The 19,856-nt window shown below is 45.5% G+C and overlaps 1 protein-coding gene across 1 annotated transcript in view; it reads left to right on the top strand.

Moving 5' to 3' along the window:
- ERICH1 (glutamate rich 1) overlaps positions 1-4,830 on the top strand; it is a 127,056-nt gene extending 122,226 nt beyond the window's left edge. Inside the window, exon 8 of the transcript XR_012318412.1 lies at positions 1,878-4,830. The gene's annotated coding sequence lies outside the window, so the exon portion shown is untranslated. The remainder of the gene's footprint in view (positions 1-1,877) is intronic.
- Positions 4,831-19,856: the final 15,026 nt, after the last annotated feature.

Here is a 19,856-nt window from a genome sequence, read left to right as displayed (position 1 = left end):
TATGTTAGAGACAGGTTGTGGATGGCTTTATATACCAAGGTTAGGGTTTTGAACTGGAGTCTCTGGTCAGTGGGGAGCCAGTGAAGGGATTGACGGAGAGGAGAGGCCAGGGAATAGCGGGGGGACAGGTGGATTAGTCGGGCAGCAGAGTTTAGGGTAGATTGGAGGGGTGTGAGAGTGTTAGAGGGGAGGCCAAAGAGCAGGAAGTTGCAGTAGTCGAGGTGGGAGATGATGAGGGCTTGCACTAGCGTTTTTGCAGATTTGTGGTTGAGGAATGTGCGGATCCGGGAGATGTTTTTGAGTTGACGTCGGCAAGAAGTGAAAAGGGCTTGGCTATGTGGTTTGAAGGAGAGGTTAGAGTCCAGGGTTACCCCGAGGCAGCGAGCTTGTGGGACTGGGGAAAGTGGACAGCCATTGATTTTGATGGATAGGTCAGATGGGGGGCCAAGAGGTGAGAGAATTTGTAGTAAGAGGGAATGGTCCACTGTGTTGAAGGCAGATGACAGTTCCAAGAGGAGAAGGACAGAATAGTGTCGCTTAGATTTGGCAATTAGTAGATTGTTGGTGACTTTAGTCAGGGCAGTTTTTAGTAGAATGGTGCGGTCGGAAGCCAGATTGTAGGCGCTCAAAGAGGGAGCAGGAGGAGAGGTGGGAGGACAGTTCAAAATGGACGTGTTGTTCGAGTAGTTTTGAGGCATAGGGTAGAAGTGATATGGGGTGATAGCTAGTCAGAGAGGATGGGTCAAGGGAGGGTTTTTTTGAGGATGGGTGTAATTGAGGCATATTTGAAGCATGAGGGGAAGACACCAGTTGTTAGTGACAGGTTGATTAAGTGGGTTAGAGTTGGGATGAAGACTGTAGTAAGGCTAGGGATGTGATGGGATGGGATAGGGTCAAGTTCACAGGTGGTGAGGTGTGACTTGGAGAGTAAGGAGGAAAGTTGATCTTCCGTAATGGTGTAGAAGCTGGTTTTGGAGGAGGAGGCTTGAGTAGATATGAGAGGGGGCTGTGGGGACTTTAGGCAAAAGCTTTGTCTCGTGGTATCAGTCTTCTACTTGAAGAATGAGACAAAGTCCCCGGCTGAGAGGAGAGGGAGGAGGCACTGGGGGACAGAGGAGAGAATTGAAGTAGGCTTGTTTTGCTGCAGTGAGTGTGGACTTGAAAGTAGTGAGGGACTGTTTGAATGCGATGAAGTGTGCTTATTGGAGTGGGACTGGGTAAGCAGTGGCTGGGCAGATAGGTATAAGGTTAGAGAGGTTACGAAAATTTATGGCAGGTTGTGGATAAGAGGTAGAAGTGACTGTGGGGATGTGGTGAGGAGTGCCAGGATTTGGAGAGGTATCGCCAGCACTGAGGAGGAGAAGAGTAAGTGTTAGTAGCTGGGAGCATGAGAGAGCATGAGGTGGCTGTCTGTGTTTGGAGACACAGGATTGAATATTAAATAACAATTCTGGGGAGGAGGTGAGATGGAGGGGTAGGTTGGAGGGAGAGATGAACAGTTCATTACGAGGTGTAGGTATTAGGAGGGTTAGTAGGAAGTGGAGGACTATAGGGGAGAGAGTGAAAACGTATAGAAACATTGCTTAGTTTTTTTTATTTCTGACTGAATTGGAAAACTGCTAAATTTTTTAAATGTACCGCATGTCAATTCTTTCAGCGTTTTAGCAGTGTTTTTTGTTCATAAAAAGCAACGAGAAAGTGAACAAACACTGCAAAAAATGCAACTGCATTTTTTGCTTCATTTTTGGTGAAAAAACTTTATTAAATAAAGCCTTCATTGTTCTATGAATGCCAACTGAACCTGTCAAGTAAAAAATTGTTCTCTAGTATGTGAAATCAATTCTAATTCGGTAATTTTTTTTTTTTCTTTCTAATAGATCCAGGCTGCTAGGAAGATAATTATACATAGAACACATAGAACGGACACACTAATGGAAAGAGCAGCCATTTTTCTGGGCGCTGCAGGATTCTGGATCTCTAGTTATGGCACCCAGCAGATGATTAAATGAGACTATCATTTACAGATTGAGAAGTTTTAGTTGTGCTTTGTATATTTTCTATTATTAAATGCCAGGCTGCAGAACTACGTCTCTATCACATCCATGTGCCAATATTTATTCCCCGATATTTTCTTTTTGAAAAACTTCTATGTCTCATTAACAAAAGTTCTATTGTTAGCAGTAATACTATACAGTTTTTTGTTATTTTGGCTTTTACATTGATTTTTATTATTTAAGCATTTTTCTTAGTATTTTGTGTTCATGCATCGAGGATTGGACACCAATTTTAGCACGGATTCTATTTATGTCAGCTCCCATTAGTAGCAAGATGCTGGTGGGAAAGGTGATTCGGATTAGTGCCATTGAATTAAGCTAATCTTAATTCAGACCTGCTAGAAAATCCTAGTGTCAACCTTCGATTTCTGCTTTGGTTCTTGGGGTAAAATAAGTGTTGGATCTGTAATATGTAACTCAGACACTAGTGAACGTAGCCTAAGGTTTTTGTATCTATGAAAGGAAACTTGTCAGCAGGTTTTTACATATGGAGGTAGTGGTATGGCTGTATAGTCATTTGTCATGCCCCAAATTAGACCTTTTTTGTATAGATTCAATATGCATGTCATGAGAAATCTAATATAGAAGCTATACACAAATCAGGCTGGAAGGGCACTCTGGGTGCAGCAGTGAGACTTTCCAGTCCTGCCATGATACTGAGCTCTGGTACAATTTCCTAATACTCCTATAGTAACTATAAGGAATGTGATAAACTGTAACATAAATAGTATAAATAATGCAATAAATAATGAAGATAACAGCATGTATAAAGAAAATGGAATATTTCACATTAGTGTCCTCATATAATTTAATGTGTAAATAAATGTATTTTCTATGGAGTAAGCTCCTCTTTTACCTGTGATTTGTGCTCCCAGTTCTGTAATATTTATATGGATAACACAAATGCTATTGTAATGTGTTGAGCGGTGACAGTTTTCATTTTTTTTTACCAGAATTTTGGGTATGAAATAAAATTAGATTATTATTCAAGGGAATAAAAACAGTTCTGAGCTGCATATTTCCATTTCTGTAAAGCATTTGCGTCAACCAGGAATGATTCACTAACTCATTCATTTTAACTGAACAGGTTAGTGACAGCTCAGACTAAAGAATTTGGCTGAACAGCTCTGTAATAAATGCATTTACAAAACCCAGTGAGAAGTAACACTAATCCATATCTGTTTTGTACACAGCTTTTGTTGCAGTAACCTTAGAGCTCTTTACTAGCTGCGATAAAAGCCGAACAGAGAAATAGAACGGCTTTAATGCACTGCTTGCAGGATATGGACTGTAGGAATAGCTTATTGCCTTCTAAATAAGCAATATAGCTTACAGTTTTATACAGCAATTTCTTTGATTCAGGTCTGAGATATCAGGTAATACAAAGTAAATGTTATTATGAAGATCAGAAAAATGCCAAAGGAAGTATGAAGGGAAAAATTAAAGGGAGTCTGTCACATTGAAAATGGCAATTAAACTGCCTAAACATTTATATAAGAGACTTAGCACCTTTTTAAATTGCACTAGGCTTATATAGTTTAACTTAACATTTGATTAAAATCAACTTTTATTTGATGCATCGTTTGTGTGACTAATGCCTTTGTAGTAAAACCGGTTCCTTATAGTGATTGACATGTGAGATGTGTGTCAATCCATCCAGGTGATATAGTTGTTTATACCAGTGTAACACTGTGCTCATAAATAGATTTTGCTTCTTTACAATGATGATATTATCTGGTCACAAGATGACGCTGTTGCCTAAGTATTGTTGAAAGACTGTGTAATGTATATGAAGTGTCATAGAAGGGGTTACTGTCTAACTCATGAGACACAGGAAGAGGTAGTGTGGCCATCTTGTGTTCAGTCTAGAAATGGCCTAAACTGTAAAAGGACCTGCTGGGAAAGGATCCAGCAGCATCTGAGCCTGGGAGCATCCCACAGACAGCAGAGAAGCGGCAGATTGGAGCTGAACTTGCTCGTGACCAGAACCTGTCGAGATTTGTTAAAAGACGATAAAGGCCAGGACCCACATTGAGAGGTGAAGGACGCCGCTGAGGACTCAAGCTACAAGCATCATTGTTACTGCTCACCAGTTGGAGGGGCCCTGCAGAGAGTAACTGTGCACGCATCATATAACATTTTGGCGCCAAAATATCTATGGCTGAGGTATAGCCTGCAGTTAGATAGTTAGGCAAATTGACTGATGCAAGATACGTTTATTGCTATTTTCACCGTCTAGGACTTACGGATCTACTGCTACGTTTTCTGTTTAATAGCTAGAAATCCTAATCCACTCTTAGGTGCCGACACAACACACAACGGACTCTGGACCAAAAATTGATCTTCTTTCTGTTCAGGAGAAAGTTTCTGCACAGCATTGTGTTATTGGACAGTTATTTAACTGCGATAGACTTCACTCACGGCTAAACCGCTGTCACAGTAATTTTTGGGGTATTTTCTATGCAATTGAGGACGGACTATTCCTCTGAGATCACTAAAGACATTACGGGAAGGGAGAGGGATATTTGGTTGGGAAAATATAGGAAAATGTTGTTAAGTTTGTAAACTCAGTGCTGTACCGCAGGCTACTCTCTACAATGCACTCATACAATTAACCTAATTCTCAGGGTAATAGCGGGCTGGTGTATACAGGCACGCCAATAGGCAAATTTGTAGAGAAAAAGAGTAAATACAGATGTCTGGAGTGCCACACTGTATAGCACAGAGGTTCCAGCCATTTGGCAAATGTAAAGTGGAATGTTATGAATGTTTTCTTTTGTCTGGTTAAAATAGTTTTTCTTGAGAACAAACTGTGTAAGAGTCGGTTTTCTTCGTCCGTAACTCCGCTGTGTCCTGAAGAACACCACTGGTACACGACTTACACGTGCGCAGGCGTTCACACATCCTTACAGACATGTCTTCAAATTCAAAAGCGAACACTGTCTCTCCTCCATGAGTCTGTGCACTGACCCTGGATGATCTCGGCAGCACACCCATAGAGTCAGTGCGGGCGTGCACACAATGTGGCTATGGGCATGCTCTGACGCCTGGCTCCTGCCTCTTTGTGGTTGCTGCTCACTGCACTTGGAAAGCAAGAGCCAGGTGTCAGAGCATTTGCTCTCAGATTTGGAGGCATGCCAAAAACTATAGAGTATCGGCTTTATTATGCAAATAGGAGGGCGTGATGGTGCCCCAAGTCATAAGCCATAAAAAGGTGCGCCAAAGTGCCCTCATTTGCATATCAAATAAAAGCAGATTTTTAATTAAATATTACGTTAATTTATGCATGCAAAACCGACGAATTGGGCTGGCACACATTTTGGTATAAATGCAGTGTGTAGGTGCACATTCACACTGAGGCCATTTAACATACAGAACCTAGGATGAAAACAAAAATGAGCAAATACCCTGGATAAATAAATACATGAATAGTAATAGTATATGGAAATAACTTGGGGTACTTAGTTAAAACTATTTTGATCAAAAGAGCATAAAAGCCATCCCGCTACAAGGTGGATGCTCCTTAACTCTTGTTCTTGTAGTTTCCCTTGTTACTTGACTAGTATGATTTAAATAGGGGCTAGGTCCCCTATATAAATGTTATAACCATATAATTCCCATTTGGAGGGGACCGACTTCCCTTAAATATAATAAAAAAAATGTATCACGTTTGAAAATATAAATACTTTATTAGGCTCCACTATCAGTATTTGGTCAGTATTTTTTCTCAGGAGTGGGAGCCAAAACCAGGAGTGGGTGATAAATGCAGAATTGGTGACTTGTTTCTATTATACGTTTTCTCTGATTGTTCCTCACCTGGTTTTGGCTCCCACTACTGAGAAAAAATACTGACCAAATACTGATAGTTGGGCCGTGGCCTTACACAAAAAAAAGACACAATAAAGGCTCAGTCAGACATCAGTGAGTTTTCAGCAGTGTTTGAATGCCAAAACTAGGAGTGGAACATATAGAGGAAAACTTTAGATGAAAGATTGACATTTGTTCTGTGTTTTGGAGACAATCCTGGTTTTCACATACAAATACTGATGAAAAATCACTGACGTCTGAATTAGCCCTAAGAAACAGATCACAAAGTTAAAGATCAAGGTGTTAGGGAAACATATGAATAACTGAATTAAAGTACATTATGTTTTTTTTTAATAAGGGTTTATATTACTGTTAAATATTAATTATGGTTATTAATTTTTGCTCTCAACTCTGTACTGGGTATATTTGCTGTCATGACATTTAGGTTATTCTTGTACACTTAGCATGGGTGGATATCGCCATATAGACTTCCATGAATGGACACAACAGGTCTTATGTGAGACATATAGAGGTACATCTCACTAAATTAGAATATCATCAAAAAGTTAATTTATTTCAGTTCTTCAATACAAAAAGTGAAAGTCATATATTATATAGAGTCATTACAAACAGAGTGATCTGTTTCAAGTATTTATTTTTGTTAATGTTGATTATGGCTTACAGCCAAAGAAAACACAAAAGTCATTATCTCAGTAAATTAGAATATTTTATAACAGCAGCTTGAAAAATGATTTTAAAATTCGAAATGTTGGCCTCCTGAAGTGTATGTTCAGTAAATGCCGTCAGTAAATGATTTGTGACTCTTTGACAGCTTTAATACATGTGAGTAATGCTAGTTTCTTAAGCATTCCTCACATGTATTAAAGCTGTCAAACAGTCGCAAATCATGCACACAGGAGTGATTCAAACATATCACCGAGTACGCTGGAGATACTCGGTACTCGCCCGAGCATACTCGCCTAAAGGGTTATCCGAACATACTGGCTCATTGCTAGTGATCAGATGAATCATAACTTGAAATTCTTGCTGGAAATCACGAATACCGTGTACTGTGGACTCAAGAGCAGAGGGATCATCCAACTTGCTATCGGCGCACAGTTTAAAAGCCTGCGTCTCTGATGGTACTGGGCTGCATTAGTGCTTGTGGCAAGGGCAGCTTACATACAATGAAAGGCACTATTAACCCCTTTGTGATAGGGCTATTTTTCGTTTTTGTTTTGTTGCTGTTTTTTCCTCCCCTTCTTCCAAGAGCCATAACTTTTTTTTTTCTGTCCACATAACCGTATGAGGGCTTGGTTTTTGCAGGACGAGTTGTACTTTTGAATGACACCAATGATTTTATCACGTGCTGCACTGGAAAGTGGGAAAAAAATTTCAAGTGTGTTGAAATTGCAAAAAAAGTGCAATTCCACAATTGTTTTTTTGGGGTTTTTTTGCTTACTATGTTCAATATATCAGTAAAACAGACCTGGTATTATGATTCTCCAGGTCAGTATGATTACACAGATACCAAATATCTGTAGTTTTTTTTTTATTTAAATGGGGAAAAAAATTTGTAGAAAAAAAGATAAATTTGCTTTTGTTGCCATATTCTGTGACTAGTAACGCTTTCAAATTTTGGGGAAATGGGGCTGTGTGAGGGCTTATTTTTTGCACACTGAGCTGACGTTTTTACTGATACCATTTTGGGGTAGATACAATGTTTTGATTGCCTCTTAATGCATTTTATTGCAATGTTGTGGTTGCCCAAAAAAAAGTAATTTTGGAGTTTCAGGTTTTTTTCTACTTGCGCCGTTTACTGACCAGATTAATTTATTTTATATTTTGATAGATCGGACGATTAGTGATTAACAAGCACTAAAATGCTCGGGTGTTCATTACTAGAATCGAGCAGGTCGGACACTCGAACGGGTTCTACTCGAGTAATGAATATAATGGAAGTCAATGGTAGGTCTGGGGGGCAAGAAAATCGATGAAATGGATGGAAACAGCGCTTAAGTGGAATGGGAACAATATTGGGAAGATGCCTGGATGCATCTGAAATAGGGACGGCCACAGGACGAGGGGTACAGAAGCAATCAGCAGACACGCACTAAGATTATATAATATATTATGAATATTTACTAGCCAGTTTATAAAACAAAGGAAAGGATGGTAGACAAACAGTGTATAAGTAACAAATAAATGATAGCAGTTACACCAAATAAGAGTATACGCAGGTACACTTAAACTGAATTACCAGTTACATGGGAGAAAAATACAATGTGATTAACCCTTTCTATGCATAAATCAATAAAGCGACAGTGATGTGCCAGCACTTTAGTAATCGCCTGCTCAGAGCAGTTTTTGAAGTGTCTCATGCCAAAGAAGCCCTTTCTCCTAACTAACTGGACCTCTATAAGGCTATATATATATATATATATATATATATATATATATATATATATATACATATATATTCAGATGTAAGATGGTACCAGTACATCCTGAGACTGAAGTAGAAGGGTCCTTGCTGGGTTCAGTCCCAAATACTCAAAAACGACATCTTGAGGCTATTAGGAAAAGCCAATCTCTCCAACACAGGGCTTCTCTAAGCCCTTAGACATAAGGCCTAACATGGCCTAGCCCAAGATGCTGTGTACTTGGTTGTCCTCACCGAGTCAGCTTATGTCAAGCCCAACAAAGCGTCCCAGAGTCAACAAAAACAGATCCAGAGTCGAACTTTCTTCAAGGATCCGCAGCTTCACTTCAACCGCCCACCAACAGCCAAACCCCCCAAGCTCCAACTCTGGCCTCTCACCGCTGCCCTTTACTGGACAGATCATATATTACATCACAAATCTCCAATACAGTAAACTGTGATTAACCCTTACACATCTCTGACTCCCAGGTCGCTGCTGGGAACAATGTTGACAGAGTATTACACCGTAATTTTAACATTTTACTACCTTATCTGGGGATGTGGTGTTTGTGACATGGTCAGACACATCCTGTTTAATTTATGAAGGAGGGACTCTGAAACTCACAAACAATATGTGGACAATGCAAGAACTGCGAAAAATTGGAAGAGGGACTCCGATACACCCTGTATTAAACATAAAGGAGGGCCTCATACACATTCTATTAAAATTGTTAGGTAGTGGGACTCCTAGACTCATAAAGCCTATGAACCAAGTGCAAGGGCTCCAATACACCCTGGAAGACACATAGAAGAGGGCCTCAGAAAACCATTTTTCCCATTAAGGAGGGGGACTCCTAGACTGGTAAAGCCTATGCACTAAGTGCAAGGCCTAGCAAAAATTTAAAGGGGGGACTGTAATATACCCCGGAAAACACATAGAGGATGTCTTCAGAATAAAATATTTTTTAGAATTTTATAAAGAGTGGGATTCCTTGAGTGGTAAAGCCTTTACACTAAGTGCAAGGCCTAGCAAAAAATGTAAAGGACGGATTGCAATACACCCTGGAAGATATGTAGAAGATGGCCTCAGAATACATTTTTTTTTAAATTTTAAAAAGATTGTACAAAGAGACAGAATTTGTCAATTAATTCATGGAAGGATCTATCATGTTGTGGACTGTGAAGAGATTTATGTGACCATAAGGAACACTCATTTCCATCAGATGATACTGACTAGCCCAGGGTGATGGGGACGACTCGGTACCCGGGCCTTTTGCCTGACCTTCGGGATGTTGCGGTGGTCGGCTCCCGGGCCCGTACTCTGGGGTCAGCTTTTAAAAAGGGATTGGTTTGTTTATTAGTTTTATGAAAGTTCATGACGCCACCTGTGGCTTCTGGTGAGATTCACCAGTGCTGCGGCAGTCCACTGAGGCCAGTGATAAGGCAGTTCGATGGTATAGCTCCCCACAGGTGGAGCTAGGCCTCAGGGCAGCGTACGGAAAGGGGGATGCAGGGCAGGCGAGACCCAGCCGGGTCAGAGCAAGAACAGGGATGGACACGGTAGTCACTTCAGTACCTTTTACTGGTGGAAATTCAGGCACATCCCGGAGCACTGTAGGGTGAAGGGTGCATATCAGGATCCTCCCCAATGAGCGGGTGTACGGCCTCCTGTTTCTTGCCTCTGCGTAGTAAGTTTCTGACCTGCCTGGAGCTAGGCCTAACTTTGTTCCTGTCCTGCGCTGGCTGACCTTGTGGTAGGGCCTTTCCTTGGAGTACACGCTCCCAGCTTACGGGGCCTATGTGTCTCCTGGCTCTGTTACGTATCAGTACTTTAGCGATCCTGGGACCTGTAGTTCTCCAGGGATTCCGGTTATACCTTACTGGGTCATAGAGATCCCGGTAAGCTCGGACCCGGTGTCCGGTGAATGCTTCGGGGTGAGCTAGGTAAGCTCCTCTGCCCCCCTATGTACTAACTCTCCACTCGCCTTCGGCCTACTCGGGCCCTCACTAGGCTATACACACTAACGGCAGCTTGCCGCGCTTCACCGATCTTATGTCGCCGGCACACCTAAAGCTCACTATTCAGAGCTACAACTGAGTCTGGACTGTGCTCCACTGCGGGAACTCTCTGAACAGACTTGACTAGGCTGAGCTCGACTCTGTATTCAGGTCTGTACTTGCTGAACTCTCCAGAGGAACTGCTAGACTCTGACTGAACTGCCTGGCTCCACCTTCCCTATTTATATCCCTAACGGGCTCCCTCTGCTGGTCTGAGGTGGAAGGTGGAGATGTGTGAATGTTTATGGGGGCCTCTTGTGGAGGAATCCATCAATGCACTCTTCTAGGATCTGTGATACCAAGCGCAGCTGGGCGTCACATTCCCCCCTAGCAAAGCTCAGCACTCCCGGGCTGAAGTACATTTTTAAAACAACAATAGTAATAACAATCTTCCCTTTATGGGAGGCACATTTCTTAAACGTTGCATAACAAAAACAAGTATAAAGCGTCCTCAGAATTCAAGCCTCTTGTGGTGAGGTTCCCAGACAGGATGTCCATCTCACTTGGTGGTTTGAGGGACCTATCCCAAACCCTAAACGTAGGCCCTGGGGTGGCTGCAGGGCATGAAGATCCAGAGTTGGACCTCCAGTAGAGCCACTCCCGACAGGTTTTTCTTCTGAGGTCACCTAAAGGGGCACTCCAGGGAGCGCAATTATATACAATCAATAGTTTTTGGGTTGCACACAGTCCTCAGCCACGAGGTTCTTAGGTAAATAAAAAAGGAGTTAATAGGCAAAACACAAAGTAATATACATATGCATGAAAATACACAATAGTTCAGTACAATCATACACAATATACAATACCCCAGGGGTAACTATCTACATTTGTCAAAGTTTAGCTATCTTACTCAGTGTATCTGACAGGGGGTTTACCTCGCGTGCTACGTGTTGATCTGCGTAGTGCGGGGGTGTGTGAGGTATCAATGTCTGTACTATCAGTTACCCTACCAGTTCTACGTGTAACTAAGTTGTAAAACTGCCTTAACCTGTCTCTGGAACTGGCAAGTCTACCATTGGCTGGGCCTTCCTGCTCTTCTCCTGCCGGGGATCCTTCATCCGGGGATTCTTCTTGAGCTGGCTCTTCTGCGGCACTAGGCTCTTCTGCAGCACTTATAGGTTCAACTTGCTGTAGAGGGTCTTCTGGCTGTTCATAGAATTGGAATACGGGGATTATTACTGCTCCTCCTAGTTGGGGCCAATCTGCCGGGAAATCTCCTGTCAGTGTGTATCACTGCTTCTTTAGGCTCCTCCGGGATAACGAGAGGCACTTCTTCTTGAGGTTTCAGTAGATTTGGACATAACTTTAGATGATCCCTGGATACTGTCACAGACGTTCTTCCTCCATCTCTACTAATTATGCAGGTCTTCTTATTATCAAATCTTGACTTCAGCACAGTGTAGGGTTCTTTCTCCCACTGGTCATCAAGTTTGTGGTTCCTTCGCTTCCTTTTCAATATTATTTCACCAGGAGTGAAAGGCTCGGCGGGCACACTTTTGTTGTAGTGGGCCTCCTGCTTATCCCTCACCCGAGTGAGACTGTCCTCGACACAGGCTTGTACCCTTCTGTACTGCTCTTGTCTGGTCATGTCCCAGTCCTCAGTGGTCACATCCGCTTCTGGTTCTACTACACCAAGCTCCAGATCCATGGGCAACTTTCCAGGTCTTGCACGCATAAGGTATGCCGGAGTACAATTGGTGGAACTCACGGGTATGTGGTTGTACAGATCCACTAGGTCAGGTAGTAGGTCTGGCCACTGATTTCTCTCAAGTGGTATGGTCTTCAGCAGGTCAATGATGTTGTTGTTCATCTTTTCACAGAGACCGTTCGTTTGTGGGTGGTATGGTGTAGTTCTTATCTTTTTACACCCGTACAAATGGCAGAACTCCTTAAACAATTCAGCCTCAAAGGCCGGGCCTTGGTCTGTCAGCACCTGCTCAGGGTATCCATGGGGTCTGCAGAAACACGCCTGGAAGGTTTTTGCTGCGGTCTCCGCCGTCAGGTCCTTGACGGGGGCGACCACCAGGAAACGTGAGTAGTGATCCACCATGGTCAGAGCATAAGAGTACCCTGACCTGCTGGGGGACAGCTTGACATGGTCCAGAGCCACGATCTCCAGGGGTCGAGTCATCTTGATGGGTTGCAGGGGTGCCTTCTGGCTGCTGTAGTCTTTTCTTCTGAGGCCACAGGGTCCACAGTCCCGGCACCACCTCTCAATGGAGCTGCACATTCCTACCCAGTAGAATCGACACTTCAGCAGGGTCTCTAGCTTTTTCCAGCCAAAGTGCCCCGCCTGATCGTGGTAGGCCTCCAACACCATTTGGATGCCTGTCTTGGGGACCACTATCTGTCATACCATCTCATGGGTTTTTGGATTGACGTACCTCCGGCACAGCTTCTCACGGTAGATAAACAGCCGGCTTCTCTCGTTCCACAGCTGCTTTGCTTGCAGAGACGCTTCTTTTTCCAGGGAGGAACCTTCTTGGGTTATCAGCTCCTTAATACGGCTGACAACTGGGTCACTGTCCTGGGTCTCTTTCCAGCTGTGGTGAGGCAGGGGGTTTAATGTCTTTACACGCTGCCTCCTGGAGGCTCGTTGCTCGTGGATCATCCCATTCTGGTGGAAGGCAGGTAGCTCAATCTCTTCCAGGTCATCCACTTCTTCTTCTGTGTCTGACTGGTGAGGCATCCTGGACAGGGCATCGGCGTTGGCGTTGTTGCGGCCCGCCCGGTATTTCATTGTGAATTGATAGTTTGACAGCCGAGCCATCCATCGTTGTTCCAGTGCCCCTAGCTTGGCTGTTTCAAGATGGGTCAAGGCGTTATTGTCAGTGTAGGCAGTGAACTTGCTGGAGGCCAAGTAGTGCTTAAATCTTTCGGTGATGGCCAAGACCAAGGCCAGGAACTCCAACTTGAAGCTGCTATAGTTCTTTGGGTTCCTCTTGGTCGGGCAGAGCTTCCTGCTTGCGTATGCGATTACCTTCTCCTGGCCATTCTGCTTCTGACTTAAGACAGCGCCCAGCCCTTCGTTGCTTTCATCTGTATACAGCAGGAACGGTTGGCTGTAGTCAGGGTAGGCTAGGATCTCATCGCCTGTCAGGATCTCCTTCATCTTCTGAAATGACTCGGCTTGCTCCTTACCCCAGTGGAATGGGGGGTTTCTGCCTTTGGGGGACTGTCCTACCAGGAGGTCTTGCAGAGGAGCTGCTTTCTTAGTGTAGTCTTTTACAAACCTCCGGTAGTATCCTACTAGTCCCAGAAACTGACGCACCTCCATGAGGTTCTTCGGCTCCAGCCACTTCTGGATGGCAGTGATCTTCTCCGGGTCTGGTGCTACCCCTTCCGGACTGACAATGTGCCCCAGGTACTGTACCTTTCTCTTGAGCAGGTGGCACTTTGAGGGCTTCAGCTTCATCCCGTACCGGGACAGTGACTCAAATACCTCCGCCAGGTGCTTCAAGTGGTCCTCGTACGTCTTGGAGTACACTATCACATCATCCAGGTAAAGTAACACAGTCTTGAAGTTGCGGTGTCCAGGCAGCACTCCATCAATCTCTGGAACGTTCCGGGGGCATTGCAGAGTCCAAACGGCATACTGTTGAACTCGCAGAGTCCCATCGGTGTTGTAAAGGCTGTCTTCTCCCGATCCTCCTCAGCCACAGCTACTTTCCAGTACCACTAGTGAGGTCAAGGGTGGAAAAGTAATTTGCAGACTTTAAGGCAGCTAGGGACTCCTCTATGCGTGGTAAAGGGTATGCATCTTTATGTGTAATGCGATTTACTTGTCGGTAATCTACACACATTCTCATGCTCCCGTCCTTTTTCCTAACTAGCACTAGGGGAGCTGCCCAGGGACTACAACTATCCCTTACTACCCCCGCCTTTCTCATGTCATGCAACATTTCCTTAGTCTTCTGGTAGTGAGCTGGTGGTATAGGCCTGTAACGTTCTTTGATTGGGGGATGGTCGCCTGTGGGGATATGGTGTTGGACCCCCTTTATCCTCCCGAAGTCAAGTGGATGTTTACTGAATACCTGCGCGTATTCTTGAACCACCCGGTGTACACCCTGTTTCTGATGGGCAGGAGTGGTGTCTGTCCCAACATGGAGCTGTTGACACCAATCCTCCACCTGAGTTGCAGGGTCATTATCCTCCACTTCGTCTGGTGAGGTTAAGGACTCCGCCTTGTGAATGCAGTTGTTATTTACAGCATGTAATTTGGCAACAGTGGCATAACGTGGTAATCTAACCTCATCTTCCCCAATGTTGAGAAGACGAACGGGCACCCTCCCATTGTGTACATCTACCACTCCTCTGGCGGTTATGAGCCTGGGTCTATGCTCGGAGCAAAGGGGTTCTACTACCGCCTGGTAGCTCTGTCCTTTAAGACCTATGGCAGCTCTACCCCAGATGAGCATTTCACTCATAGGGGGGATCACAATGGGTATGGGGTCTGTTACCCGCACATTACCGATTTCACCATCTGTTAACCTTACTTGCTGTTGGTACATCAGGACTCGGATCTCCTTCTGCAACGCCCTTCTCTGTCCTGGTCTGGCAGTGTCAGCTATCTGTTGGAGCAAGAACACAACTTCTCCCAAACAGTTACCAACAATGTTAGTGCCAAGTACCATATACGGATTGGTGTCATCAGGATTAGTCTCTACTACAATTAGCCCCTGGTCCTTCAGCTCCACTCTCCCTACCTTTACAGTCACATTCTTAACCCCTATTAGGTTAAGGGGGAGTCCATTTGAGGCATAAACAGAAAGATTTGGAGCTGGCGGACGTAGGTCGTCCATGGACCAGAACCTCTTGTAGAGGACTTCAGGCATTATCGTTACCTGAGATCCTGTGTCCAGCAGAGCGTGCGTCGGGATGCCGTCCAGCACAATGGACAGGAAAGGTCTTCCTCCGACGAACCTGTTGTACCAGTCTGATGGGCCTTGGGAGTTTACTCCTGGGTGTCGGCCCTCGGCCCCAGGGTTTTCTCGTTTAAAGGACAATTCTGGGCGGTGTGACCTGTCTTGCGGCATCGGTAGCAGGCAGGGTCCCTCTGTGGACGGCGCTGGTCACCGATCCTTGTAGAGGGTGGTGTTGGCCTCCTCCTCCTTCGCATCCAGGGGACATCCTCAGGGCTATCGGCTAACAGGATCTTCCCTCCTTCCTCGGGTTCCGTCCGCAGCTGCAGAGCACTCAGCACAGTGGTCAGGGTTTTGCTCAACTGACGCACTTCAGAGCGCAGACTGTCCAGCTCTCTAGGGGACGTTGCTGGAACCTTGGCTTCAGAAGCCACCGGGGAAAAGGTGGGTGTTGCAGGCACTGGGGTGGCTCCACCCTGGTAACATTGGATGGAATTTGTTTCCAGAGGCTGCAGTCCTTTTATAGCCATGTCCTTAAGATTATCAAAGGTGGCATCTGGATGATCCAGGGACCACCAACGCACAGTCCTGCTCTCCTCAGGAGACTTCAGTCCCCGGACAAACTGTTCCTTCAGCATTTTGTTCTCATTTTCGATGCTGGTCGGACTAACCTGTTTCAGAGCTTGCAGGGCCCCTTGTAGACGCCAGGCATAGTCCCGAACATTGTCCTCCGGCTGTTGAGAACAGTTGTAGAACCTCATCCTGAGGTCCGCCTCAGTATGATCCTCAAAAACAGTCTGTAGTTTATTAAAGCTTGCGGACACTGACTCCTGGTCTGCGGCTGACCATGTTCCCACTTCCCGCTCCGCAGCACCAGTCAGTTGTCCTAATACAACAGCGGCCTTTTGCTTGCCTGTCATAGAGTACATGTCCAGTAAACCGCATATCTTCCGTTTGAATCCAGACAGGGTATCTGGTTTGCCGTTGTACTGGGGGAGCCACTTTGCTCCAGGAATATACGGTAGAGTTATGGGGATGACAGGAGTTACAGGCGCTGCTGGTGGAGCAGCCGCCTCTGCCTTCTCGGCATCGGGTGCGAGTTCATTGTCAGGGACGTTAACCGGTATTCCGGCGTCGTGCTGTTCCACGGACATTCTGGCGCCCCCCCTAGCGAACCGTGGCCTACCTTCTTTTCTTTTTCTTCCGGTAGGCCGCAGCTCCGCAGGTGACGGTCGTCTTCAGGACCTTGCGTCGCTTGTGTCCTACGTCAGAGCGTTCAGCGACGCTCCCTCCAGGACCTGGCGCTTCCTGGTTTGGCGTCGAGGCGTGGGGCGTGTCCGGGGCTTCGCGCTCTTTTGCAGGTACGCCCCTCAGTTTCCCGCGGTTACGCCCTTCTTCTCGCTCGGCGGCCCAACAATGGCGGCAATCTTCACCACAGTTTAACGTACACAGAGCTGTGTTTTCCATTATTGTTTGGCCTTTAAAGGGAATCTGTCAGCAGGTTTTGCTACCTCTTTTGAGAGCAGTCTGATGTAGGCAAAGAGAAGCTGAATTCAACGATGTATCACTTAGTTTACTGGGTGCAGCCGTTCTCAGAAAATCAGAGCTTTTAGATTTAGCAATGCAGCAGACCTGATGAAGCTAACCCCGCCCACACCAGGCTCTGTATATATAATAGAAAAGGAGAACAACTCAGCAATTCATTGCAAAAAGGTATGTTTATTGAATCATACGAGAGTAGAAAATAAGTATTTAAAAGACAAAAAGAGGTGACTAGATGGAGAAAATGCTTGAAAGTCAGGCAAATACAAATGTTAAAAGTAGTGATGTAAGTCCCTGGATTAGACAGAATTGCACAAATGCCCGCAGTCAAAAAAATATATATCAATCATAAGTATGAATATATTAAATGAGCAAAAGAACAATCCCTAATGGAGATCCCTATTAGAAAGGACCTTCCACCTATAAGATGGCAAGATAAAGCCATTAAAATAGCATATGGAAAGCATAGTCTAAGCCAGGTACCAGAGCAGAGTACAGAACCATAAATAGTTACCTGACAAACTAGCACAGTCAGAGTGGAGGGGGGAAGATAGAGTGGTGCCAGGAGCCCGACGCGCGTTTCGCGGTGTAACCAACCGCTTTCTCAAGGGCAGGTGATAACCCGTGGTGCCCCAAAGCGCGTTTATATGCGCTGTCAAATGCTGACCCAGAGTGAACGCAGCTGTGAAGCGGGGCACGCACCCGGAAGTGGCCAGCTAAGCCGGGGGCGTGTCCCACCAATCACATGACGTGGAACAAGATCGGCACATGCGCGCGGGTCAGGGAGCGCGCGGCGCGCCCCAGCCGCCAGACCGCCATCGCGCACGCGCGGACGAAAAATGTCCACGCAGGCACAGAGCAGCACAAAGACGGCCAGGTGAGCGCGTGACGCGACACCCCGCCCCGCACCCGCACGCGCACCCCACGTAGATATGTAGTGCTACAGGCTGCCATAGGAATTTTTAAAGGGACAGGAGCGGAGAGTAAATGGGACAAGAAAATAACAAAATAACAATGTGGTGAGTGCACAAATGGACCGGTAGAAATACAGTTTATGTGGCACTCCCATCAAGAATAATTAGTCCCATAGTAGATGTATTTCATATGACTCTCCAGATAGAAGTTGATTCTGGGGGAGCATCCACAGTTGTGCACTATTGAAAAAGACGGGGATAGCAGAAACAAAAAGACAAAAATAATTAAAACCACAAGTAAAAACAATCAGTATAAGGTTAAAACCACTCAAAAACACACATGCTAAGCCCTAAGCATGTGGAAGTAGGATGTGCAGATGGTGTAGTTATAAGAATGGAGCAAAGCTCAGGGACTCATTCAAACCATAAGGTGTCATCGTGTTCAGGCGCACGATCCACTGCGACTCTTTCTGAGCAAGCAACTTCTTGGCATTGCCTCCTCGTATCCCCATGTGTACCAAGTCAATACCACGCACCATAAAAGAACGGGGATTGCAATTGTGTTTGATTTTAAAGTGATATTGGTAGTGGTATTGTCTTAAGTTGGGCTGGATCACTCACAGAAGTTGCCGCAGAGATGTCACGAATATGCTCACGTGTGCGTACCCGCAATTCCCTAGTCGTCAAGCCAACACAAATCATGGGACAGCTACACGTGGCATAGTAAATGACATTAGATGTACCACACGAAATTTATTATCTAATGTCAAATGTTTTGTGGCCGTCTGCCGAACTGAAATTGGTGCACCGTAAAATGTTGGGACAGGCCACACAATGTCCACATTTGAAGCTGCCGGTTGGTGGGCCCCCCGAGCCAAAAGGACGCAGCACCAGTGCTACATAGTGGCTCTTGGTTAGTATGTCACCGAGATTATGACATCTCCTCGGTGTCATGGATGGGTTAGGCCCGAGATATCCCCTCAGGGAGGGCTCCACCATCAAAATGTCCCAATGTTTTTGGAGGATGACTCTCATATTATCCCACTCATGGTTATAGGTGGAGATGAATCGTATAGTCTCATCCTTCCCAAGTGGTTGACTTTTGGAGTGAAGGAGAGAGGCACGAGGGGTCTTAGATGCCCTATCAAATCCCCTCTTAATGCATCTCCGACTATAACCACGCTGCAGGAAGCGCTGTTTAAGGTCTAGTGCCTGACGCCGAAAGTCCTGTTCAGTAGAGCAAATGCGTCTCATCCTCAGGAACTGACCGACCGGGACGGCCCCAATCGTGGCAGGACTGTGGGCAGACCCAGCGTGAATCAAAGAGTTGACGGAAGTTGGCTTCCTGAATACATCTGTCTGGATACCCCCCTGGGCATCAACACACAAAGATATGTCCAGGAAGTTCACCCTTGTCGTGTCAAAGGTGTAGGTCAGCTTGATGTTATATTGATTCACGTTGAGACGGTCCATGAACTCTCCGAGCTGCTGTGTTGGGCCCCGCCACAGAAACAGGATGTCATCAATATATCTCAGCCAGCACAGCACATGGTGGGCCTCTGGTATAGCCTCTCCATCAAAAATCTCTCTTTCCCACTGCCCTAGGAAGAGGTTAGCATAAGAGGGGGCACAGGCCGCCCCCATGGCTGTGCCGCGCTTCTGAAGATAGAATTGATCCTTGAAGACAAAAAAATTATGGGTCAGGGCAAATTCCAGCAGCTCAAGGATGAGCTCACACAAGGGGCTGTCCAGGTTGGAGGCCCCAAGGAAGAGATGCACCGCATTTAACCCATCAGTGTGGTTGATACTGGTATAAAGACTTTCAACGTCGGCAGTAACCAGGAGAGTCCCCTCATCCACCGTGATACCGTCGACCCTAGAAAGGACGTCCGTTGTGTCCTTAATATATGATGGTAAATTGATCACCAAGGATTTTAAATAATAGTCAATGAACTTACATATAGGCTCACATAGTCCCCCAATGCCGGACACAATCGGGCGCCCCGCAGGGTCGACGGGATCCTTGTGGATTTTAGGTAAGAGATAAAAGGTCGGGGTCCTAGGGAGGGCCACCGTCAATCCCTCATAGACCTTTTTGGAGATAATTGCACAATCAAGGGCCTGGGTCAGAATGTCCTGCAGCATGATTGAGAATTGGGTCAGGGGGCAGGAGGACAATCTGACATATGTGTTGGGG

This window comes from Phyllobates terribilis, unplaced genomic scaffold (assembly GCF_046119375.1).
Source record: "Phyllobates terribilis strain yellow unplaced genomic scaffold, ASM4611937v1 Scaffold_3__8_contigs__length_932513732, whole genome shotgun sequence".
In the NCBI taxonomy this organism is placed as follows: domain Eukaryota; kingdom Metazoa; phylum Chordata; class Amphibia; order Anura; family Dendrobatidae; genus Phyllobates; species Phyllobates terribilis.
Note: the sequence above shows the minus strand (reverse complement) of the source record. Positions and strands in the feature narration are given on the sequence as shown.